Source organism: Dipodomys spectabilis, unplaced genomic scaffold, assembly GCF_019054845.1.
Source record: "Dipodomys spectabilis isolate Male_0828 unplaced genomic scaffold, ASM1905484v1 ptg000140l, whole genome shotgun sequence".
In the NCBI taxonomy this organism is placed as follows: Eukaryota; Metazoa; Chordata; class Mammalia; order Rodentia; family Heteromyidae; genus Dipodomys; species Dipodomys spectabilis.
This window is the reverse complement of record NW_024870817.1, coordinates 1,573,541-1,584,577: the sequence shown is the minus strand read 5'-3', so window position 1 is coordinate 1,584,577 and position 11,037 is coordinate 1,573,541. Positions and strand designations below refer to the sequence as shown.

General features: G+C 33.9%; 1 non-coding gene across 1 annotated transcript; it reads left to right on the top strand.

Annotated features, from left to right (window-relative positions):
• Nucleotides 1-5,161: 5,161 nt before the first annotated feature.
• On the top strand, nucleotides 5,162-5,281 carry LOC122117413. Its single transcript, XR_006149157.1, has one exon. It is a non-coding gene; the product is annotated as a U6atac minor spliceosomal RNA (small nuclear RNA).
• Nucleotides 5,282-11,037: the final 5,756 nt, after the last annotated feature.

Genomic DNA, 11,037 nt, shown 5'->3' with positions numbered 1-11,037 from the left:
GTTATATTTCAATAGTGCATGATTTTTTTTCAAAATTTTCATTAGCACATCATTGATTCTTCATTTTTCAGCTCTCGAAAACAATTTAACATAGTCTCTTTCATACAAAGGATAACATATTCATATTATTTGATTTTTGATGAAACCAAATGACCCTTTAAATTTGCAATAGAATTCTTTAATTTTGTATGAGTTTCTTTACTGCTGTTCATTTAATTTTCTGTTTCCATTAACCATCTGCAAGCATTTGACTCTATGCAATTATTCAGCTGCACTACATCATGACTGACATATTTTATAAATGAAAAAAATCAGGAAAGAAAAGAAAATAGAGTGGGGTTAGAGATCACAGAGAAAGGAGGAGAAAGCAATCGAACACAAATGCCATGGTTTGGAATCATGTATTTTCCATTCAGCTGAAACATCTGAGTGGTAATTATTGGTCCAACTGTAAATCTAGCCTAATTGCATTTTGTCTTCATTTCTGATAAGCACTTCACGATGATGATGATTACTCTTGCTAAATGCATTCGTTCCATGAATGTTTTCCCACACTGATGGCCAGGGGGCCTTGCAGATAAAAAGACTGAAGACAAAATGACTCAATTCTGCTAAAACTAAATCAGTATTGATTTCATTTTCCAAGTAAGAGGAGCCCACTGTATGTGTCTTTTATTTTCCGGGTACCCACCTCACAGTAGGTTTGGTCACTATATATTAGAATAGGTTTTAATTATCTGACATAACTGAGAGCCCAATCCCAGGCAATTAGTACATATTAACTGTGTCACTTGTCTGACAAATAAAGAATGTTGTATCTTGCCCATTTTTGAAGGCAAGAATTGAAAGAACCCTACTGTTTGACTTAATCTTTCTTTATGCCATGGAAACCTTTTGCCATGTTGATTTAAATGTAATTTTTGCTTTTATACTTATGCTTTTTTTTCTTCCTAATATTGAATACCCAGTGAGCCTTTTCAATGATGGCAGAGGGACAGGCTGTTAGCGTCCTTTCATAAATCTCTGTATTTCATAGTAGGGCAATTAAGCTCAACATTTAGATTTCTGCCACAAATTTAAATGCACAAGTGGAAGCAAATGGCTGTAGAATTGAAGGTCATTATCTGACTTCATCATTGCAGTTCTGCTTTTCAGACTCAGTGAATGCTCTGACAAAGAAATTCCAGAAAAAAGTGCAGTTCTGGAGTCTTTCTGAGAAAAAGCTCAATAATGTAACATTAAAGAAAATTGACACAGACTGAAAATCACGTTTTACTATTTATTTGTTCTAAGTTCCTGAAACATTTATGAGCAAGAATTAAATCCACCTTTGTCTATTGGGCAACGAAGAAAGATTGTCATTGAACTACTGGAACACAGTCAGTCTTTGAGCAATGCTTATTATAACCCAGGGCAAAACACCTGCAGATGGCATGCAATAGTCAAAGAGGTAAAGTACTAACACAGAGAAAGTAGTACACAAGAAATGTTTAATTCATATGCCTCTGGTTGTTAAAAATGTGTTACAAAGCTTGGGATTTTCAGTAATAAATAAATGCTCCTGGAAATTTCTTTTTTTCCCACAAAAATCATTCTTAGTGGACAAGTGTATTTGCTTCCCCTGAATGCATTTTTTCTTTTGTCCTGTGATGGGAATTTAATTTCATTTGACGTTTCAATCTTCCCTCATTCTTTTTGTCTATTTCCTGAGACTCAGGATCCCCTCTAGGGACAAAAATATAACATATAATATATGTTGATACTCATCCTGGCATAATGCTTTCTGGACATCTGATTTAATCAGGTTGAACATGTTACCTAAACTGATCTAATCAAAGTATGTCTAGAGAATTTTTTTTCAGACTGCTTTAAAGAATGATTTCCATGTATCCACCTATCTTTCTTTATCCATGGCTAAGGATTGAAGTCAACAGACCCTGAGTTCAAACCCATGACTGACAAAAAAAATGAAATAAACAAATGAAGAAATTCAAAACAAGCCAGGAACCAGTGCCATTATTAGTGTTCCACATAGGCCAATATGTTCTGTTATTTAAGATAGTTTGCATGAATATATATACCACTAAAATTTGGAAGTTAAATATCTTTCAAAAAGATTATAGAATAGCATGAAAAGAAATACATGAATACAAAATGCCTGAACATTAAATAATGCATAGTTAATGTTTCACTTACCACTAGGACATTAAACTATTGTATATGATTGACTTTAAATAAGATATATGTTCTACAAAGCTTATGATTTTATATCACCTCACAACCAATCCCCAAATCACATTTATTTTCAAACACAGAATCAAAGATAACCCTGTCCCACAGAATAATAAAATCATGCTTGTCTTCATGTTCAGTCATTTTCAACACTTTCAGAGAAAGACTATGAAAATAAAAGTGTTTGTTTTTCTATATGCTATTTCTCTCTTTAACAAAATGTGACTTCAAAATGGGCTATAAAAAATGGAGCATGATCTTGAGGAAATCAGGAGAGGAAAGTACTTAGTTGATTGTAATAAGATAGCTGTAGATGTGGAAAGAGGCATTTGACATGAGTAAAAAGTGGCTTCAAAAAGTCTAAGCTTAGCACTGAAGTTGAAGCCTATGATTTAGGGATATTGTAAGTAACTCAAGGCCAATATGCATAACAAGATTACCACATTTTATGAACTACATAACTGTTTTACTTATTTCAATAAACACTATTAAGTCATCAATATTAAAAAAAAACACATCCTTTCAGGCATACAATCAGTAACCCAATATGGAGAATACATTCTAAGTGTCTTTTTCATGATGTTTGAATTTTCACAATTTGAATGTAGAAGTGAAAACAAATGATGTTATAGATTTGTTCTAAGGGTTTTCTCTATCCTTACAAATAAATGCAGTCAAACAAAGGTTAACTATTTCAGAGAAAGGCAACTATTAAATATTATTGAAGTAACAAGAGTTCCCTAGAATCACAACCTTGTAAAGAGAATCAATACATGTCTGGTTAAAACATTTATGAAATAGTGATCGAATGACTTTTATAAGCATACATGATGAATGTCAGATCTAAAATTGTATTTTTGTTATAAAATATTTTATGTCATTTACTAGACAAAGCAAAATAAAATTCAACTAAGTAATAATTTCTCTCATCAAATGCTAATATATAGATGTATATTACTCCAACTTTTATTAATATACTTTGCAAATTTGACTGCCATATGAATTACAGAATACATTTAGTTTACTTTTCAATTCTTAGTGTTAATTTTTCACAATTAAATATGTATGCCTTAGTGAGTAAAATATCAGTAAGTTGAAAAAGGAGATCTGAGAGGACAAGCCCAGAGGACAATGTAGGAACTGATTTTTTAAAACTATTTATTTGTCAGAACAAAGTGAATACATCACACATGGAAATATAGAGGGCATTTGTGTGTGCAATATATTCTTTTAAATGTAATTTGATTGTCTTTAAAAAATAGAAATCTGTGATTTAAGTCAGTAAGTGTAATCTGATAATTACTGTAATAAAATTAATGGGCAAAGGCTAGAGTGGTTCTGTAGACAGGTTCTGGAGATTAATCTGGTGTTGAAATTTGTATTGACTTTGTGTTTATATATAATTAACAAAGTTAAATATCAACATATCAACATTATTATTCCCACTTTCTGTGACGTGAGATATTAAGCAAAGCCACATTGTGCCCTACATTCAGGAATTCTGGCAACTCCTTTTTGTTTTTTGTTTTTGTTTTTTTTTTTGCTCGGTTTTGGGGCCTAAACTCTGGGCCTGGGCGCTGTCCCTCAGCTCTTCAGCTCAAGGCTAGCGCTCTACCACTTAAGCCACAGCGCCACTCCCGGCTTTTTTCATTTTGCTTATGTGGTGCTGAGGAATCGAACCCAGGGCCTCATGCATGCAAGGCAAGCGCTCTACCACTGAGCCACCTTCCCAGCCCTGGCAACTCCTTTTTGTATTTCTATTTACTAAAATATATTTTTATTATCTTTAAGGAGTTGCTTTGTTCAGCAGTTTATTCATACAATGCATCATGGCCAATGTCATCGCTTTCAACCTTCTTGTCCGTCTCTCCCAACTCACTTCTTTCCTCACTTTTCTTTATTTTGTGGAGATATGCTTTGGATATATATATATATATTTTTTTTTTTTTGTGGTCGGTCGAGGGGCTTGAACTCTGGGCTTGGGCGCTGTCCCTCAGCTCTTCAGCTCAAGGTGCATGCTCTACCACTTGAGCCACAGTGCCACTTCCGGTTTTCTAGTGGCTTATTGGAGATAAGACTCTCACGGACTTTCCTGCTCTGGCTGGCTTTGAACCGCGATCCTGAGATCTCAACCTCCTGAATAGCTAGGATTACAGGTGTGAGCCATCAGTGCCCAGCTGCATTGGATATTTTTATTGCATCCCCTCCACACCCTTTTCTCTTCAAACTTATATGGCTGTTGGTAGAATTCCTTTGGTTATGATTGATGATTGAGACAAGATTTTTTGTTGTTTTTATTCCTCAGAACTTTGTTACCTCATCCAGCTGCTAAATAGACTCTATCACAGAGAAGTTTATATTTTCAAGACCAAAAGAAGAATGCATTTTAACAATGTGAGGATCATAATACTTCTTTCAAAGGACTCTCCTCACTGGATCACACTCTTTTTAGACAATCACCCTTATAATTAATGCAGATAATTGAAAAAAATATATAGTATCTTCAGAATTTCTTTTGTCACATAACACAGAAAACAGTAGTTTAACATCAGCTAAAGGTAATGAAAATAATGCATATGAAATAATACATATGAAAATAATGCATATGAGACTGCATATGAAAACTATTGAAAAATGAAACTTGGTGTATCCTCCATTGTTGAAAAAGTTGTATGTCACTGCATATTGATTTACATGATCAACTTGTGAAAGAGCTTATGACTGTGTTCTTAGACCCATAGTACAGAGCCAACCATATGGATCTGCAGCTGCTGGTATTGGAAAAGTGAACTAAGCTTCATGGTATCACCATCTGACAAAGGTTCACTTTTCTGTTTTTTTATTTTTCCTGGCTTCAGTGTCAAAGCAGTTAATATGTAATACGGAATGTAGGAAATGTGTTAAGTACCTGTTTTTAAAATGGTAATTAGTGTTATATGAAAGGAGAGAAGGTTAGCACTCACCTTGACAAGGATGGAAGAGGCCCTCGGGCCTGCCAACAAGCATAGGGTAAAGGCATTGCCACCTACTTTGTGGTATCTAACCATCTAGCAGGGAGCCGATGGCTCATGCCTGTAATCCTACCTCCTCAGGAGGCTGAGATCTGAGGGTCATGGTTCAAAGCCAGCCAGCCTGTGTGAGACTCTTATCTTCAATAAACCACTAGAAAACTAGAAGTGGTTCTTGGCTCAAGCAGTAGAGTGCATGCCTTGAGCTGAAGAGCATGCAGGGAAAGTGCAGGCCCAGAGTTCAAGCCCCACCACCAACAAAAAAAAAAAGAAAGAAAAAAAGAAAAAAAGGTAATTATTATTATGTATTAGAAATATTCTTTCTTTTGTTTTTTAGGATTGAACTGTCATAGGAGCTTATAAGTGTGATAAAAAATTACAATCTCTTTGGCAAAATTATAAAGATACTAATGATTTTAGTAAACACATTAAGGAAAATGTATTTCCAAGTTTCCTTGACTTGAATGACATAGTATTTTACGAAAATTGGAACACAGATTCAATTTTGTACAGATGTTAAAATACTACTTTTTTAAAAGTAAGCTAAAGGAAGATTTTTATTATACTATATCAATTTTACAGTTTTCAAATTATAAAACATTCTTCATTGTAAGAAACTGTATGTAATTTTGATATTACTTTTCTCCATAGCCTTAAAATTCATTAAAGAAAATTTAATCATCCAAACCAGTAGATGAATAGGTTTTAAGTATATACACTTTGAGACAGTGTTATTTTGAATATTTCTCTTAGTACTCTCTAGCTGTCATTCCATCAACATCCAAGCTAACCATTAAATTGCCATTGGAAATATTCATACAAATTATTTAGTATCCACACACATGTTTTAGGAGATGCAGTAAGCATTTGTCATCACTATTATTTTTCTATCATCACCACATTTTTATCTGAACAAAACATTAATATTTATTAGAAAAATACAAATAAGCACATATTTAAATTACTTGATAATTAAAATTCATCATCAAATTTTATGAGTAATCAGGGGTATGACATCACTAATGTTTTTTACTCTGTCACCTTATTCTCTATAATTCATAAATGACTTGAGTATAGTCTTCAAAGTTGCTTCTCTAAATATGTTTCTGACTTCACCTTACAATTTTCCAATTAACTGCAGCATATTCTCTTCATGTAATATTCCTTATTTTACATTTTGATTTTAATTTTCCATCTTAAAATATGAATTAGAGTCTTGTAAATGAAAACAAAATTTTCATAAACTGGGAATAGTTAATATATAAGAAAAAGTTCTAGTGTCTGCATAAGCATTGCATTTCTAAGCATTGAGAAGTATTTTGCCAAATAATTGATTATAAATACATGCCACATTAATTTCTCTCTTTGTATAGTTTTCATCCTTATTCTAATGGTAGAGTCAAAATCTAAATCCTGAACGTCAACACTTGTCTTTTAATCTGTTTGCATATATTATAACTGTGTCTTCATGCATAATCCATCTCCAAAAAGCTGAAGTCCAATCATACCATGCCCTTCCTTGAACTGCTTCAATAAGCCACATGTTGATGGTTCACACTTATAATCCATTACTCGGGAGGCTGACATCTGAGGATCAAGGTTTGAAGCTTGCTGAAGCCGATAAATATGAAATGTTCTTATCTACCATTAATTATCAAAAGTGTTTATGTTGTAATAGCACTCAAATACTAGTGTACCCAGCCTTGAGAAAAAAAAATCTAAGCAAGAGCATATGGCTTTGAGTTCCAGGTTCAGTACCGGTACACAATAAGCAAACAAACAAATGTGTCAATAGGACTAGAATTTCTGAAGAGTTGAATAACTATATTTCTACCCATTCTACATTCATCAAATTAACTCAATGAAAACTACACATAAAAAAAATCTCACCATTAAATGTAAAAGGTAGAAGAGCGAAGATAAGGCTTGGGTTTCTGAAACTCAAAGATGAATTTTCTGACGTTGGTACTTTTTGTCTCATATCATGAAGACAATGATAAAGAATCTAGCAACCTCGAAATGCTCAGTAGGTTTAAGGTAGAAAAATGAATGGAAGTTCCCACAAAGAATCCACTCATGACATAAATATGCAACAGCAGAGCTTCCAAGATGAAAATCCTTTACACAATTACTCTTCTATAATGAAAAAGACACAAAATAGAAATGAAATTTAACCTCTATTTAGAACAGATATTCTAGAACCCTAATTATAAGAAATTGTAACAAAGAGTCCAGTCCTCTTGAGGATTCCTGGTGATAAGAGTTCAAAATAATCACCCGGTGTCGAATTTCCATAAAATTTCTCACCAATGAGACATAACTCACTCACTCATATCAGTGACTACACAAAATACCAGAAACCCCAGCCACAAAATAAAGAAGCACTCACTGTTCCCTCATGATGAGGTAATACTTTAAGGGCCCTAATGCAGAATCACTATTTATATAGCTCACCCAATTCTGTAAGAGATAAATGATCATTGTCTTCTCCATCATGCTGGTGTCACCAAGAAAGTCACAATGGTACACTTAATCCCAATTCATATCCAAAGAGGCCAGGAGAACTTTCTCACTAGATATAAACAACATGATGGGAAAGTTCAACTTTACTCCTGTTTGACTTTGATTGATAACTAATGTTTCCACACTTCCTGTGAGGCACAAATATCAAACAAAACAACAAAAGACAAAATAATCTTAACTTGAATGAGAAAAGACATTTGAAAGATGCCAATAATGAGATGAAGGTGGAGGGAACTGATAGTGGGCTTTTTTTTCTATCCAGAATTAAAATAACTGTCCACAAAAAGTTGACATATCTAGACAATATCTCTTTCAGTAATAATGGAGAAACTAAAGTATTATGGAACAAAATGTGACAACAACTATCTCTGGGCATGTTCTAAGCAGAAATAAAATAATTTAAAAAGAGCAATTCTACAAGTTCAGAAAGAAGAAACAACAGAAGAGTGATTAAAGAGGGTGTGAAGAGTGCATAAACAGAATTTGTTGTATTTTAGAGTTTCTAACTTACATTGGACAAATACTGTATGTAAGGAATTACTTAACATCATTGGGAATTATTTAATATAATTGTGTTATAAATGAGTGAGATAAAATTATGTTGCCCTACGTTGTTTTCTATTGTTAGTAATACAGCAAATTAGGTGAGCTTCATGAGTAAATGTTTATTTGGCTCATGGTCTCCAGGTCCAAGGCAACCAGCCACTCATTGGCACTTATTCCACTGTGAGATACAGGGATCTCATGTATGTGTATACGTGTATCTCTTTTGTCTCTTTCTTTCCTCATAGAAAACACCAGGATTTTATCATAGGATTTTCATTTTATGACCTTATCTAATCCTATTCACTAATGAGCGTCACATTGTCTCTACATTACAAAGGCATCATTACAGATTGTAATGTACAATATAAACATAAAATATAATGTGCATATTAAATAAATATACTCATAGTAAAATGCGTATCCCCAAATAATATATAGATATACTCCTCCTCAAAATTCCAAAGGCCCTATAGATCTCACCAATCCACAAGGAAAGTGGACTATTGCAAGGAATAAATGTTTTTATCAGGAATTGGCTTAGAGGACAATGTGGATACTCAGGCTCTTGCAAATAAGCTGAAAAACTACTCTTTAGATTTTTTAAAGACTTTTTTTATGTTTGATTGTGTGTTGTTTGTTTTTGTTTCCTTATGTTGTTTTTGTTGTGTTTTTAGGGTTTGGTATATTACCTAAATATTCTATTTCTCTATTATTATTTAGTTCTTTTTCCACTTTTCAATTTCCTAATTTTATTTTTTCCCTCTTACTCCTTCCTCTTCGTTTCTCTCTACATTGTACTACTACTGCATCAGAGCTAACCAGTTTAGTTCTACACACAAAGTATGTAGACATGTATGTATGTAAGCATAATTATTACAGGAAATATCTTAGATTAATCAACTTTACCATACTCTTTCTATAAAACTTTTTCTAATATAAGCAATACTCCCAAATATACACATATATAATGTCTTTTCTTATCTTCATCTAGATTGCTAAGCTATTTGCTATATAATGTTACTTCAAATTCTTTTCTACCTCTTACACTCTGAAACAAGGCTCTCCTCTAAGCTGTTCTTACCCCTCTACTATCACTATACCCAATTTTTCTTCTTAACATAAACATATATCTCTCCAATCCTAACCCTTCTATTTTCCATTTTCGTCACTCCATTTATCCCTAATGGATTATATCTGACCCAACTTGCAGTTGGATCCATTTGGACTGAGTACGAGGAACCCATCTTGTTAATCCTAAGGTGCAGACTACTTTACAGCCAAACCCAGATTGTCTCACAAGTTACAACTGTATGTAAACTCTACCCCGGACCACAACAACCCTCTCCAAGCAAAGAAAAAGAACTAAATAGGGAAACAACAACCCATAATTTTGAAACCTTAAGTTCTATACATCTATATGACACTAAGTTGTCTCCTGCCTTAAAAAACTGTCCTAATGTCATATTGGAGTGGCTCTTGTCACAAAATATGTAGAACTAACTACAGGAAAACAAGAAACATGGCCAATCAACTACCCCAACTTCATCTCTATATAAACAAGCTATAGAGCAGTCCCAGAATGACCAAGAGACTAATGCTCAAGATATTTTAAAAGCATGGCTAGTAAATCTGCTGAATGAAAAGTTGGACATCCTGCATAGGGCTATAAGAGACAAGGCCAACCAGAAACTAATAGAGGACTTCATGGTCTCCACAAGTAAAAATATAAAGGAACTCCAGCAGAAGATGAAAAGATCGAAACCCAGATAAAGGAGTGGAAAGACAAGTCCAAAAACCAACTCTAGGAGGTAAGGCAATCTATTCAAGACAAGAGAAAACTTCAATAAAGAGCTGGCCAGCATTAAGAAAGACCAGTAAGAAGGATGAGAAATAAATAGCAAAGTAAAAGGCCTTGAAAGCAGAATGGAGGAAGCATAAGACAGAATCTCTGAGGCAGAAGATAGTTTAGACTCCATAGAGAAAGAGCAAACAGATATTCATAACAAAACCAAGAAGCATGACAGATCACTGCAGGAACTACAACAGAAAGCCTAATTTGAGATTAATAGGTATAGAGGAGGGCCTGGAGAGGGAAGCCAACAGATGAGGAAATATACTCAGCAGAATCCTAGCAGAGAACTTCCCAAATATACAAAAGACAGGCCATCCAGATACAAGAAGCTTTTAAAACCCCAAATAGACCAGACCAGATAGGACATCCCACTGCCACATTTTAGAATGTACAGGAACAACAGGGAGAAGAGAACAATTAGAATAACCTGGCTCTTCTCAGCAGAGACCATGAAAGCAAAGATGGCCTGGAATGCCATGCCTTAAAGACAAGTAACTACTGACCAAGAATAATTTACCCAGTTAACATCATTCATAGCAGAAAGACAAATAAAGACCTTCTACAGCAAGGAAAAAGTGAAACAATACATCAATATCAAACCAGCTTTACAAAAAATCCTCAAAGACATTCTACACATAGAAAACCAACAAGAACATAATACTGGCAGTGAATGGCCCACAAACAGAACTATGTAATCACAGCAAGAACAGCCAAGGAATAGCTCCTCCTGACACAAGAAATGGATAAAAAAGGCAGGAACAGAAAAACACCTCTCAGTCCTAACTCTCAATATTAATGGACTTAACTCTCCAATTAAGCGACATAGATTTTATAGTTGGATTAAAAAAAAAAACAAACAAGATCATTCTATCTTCT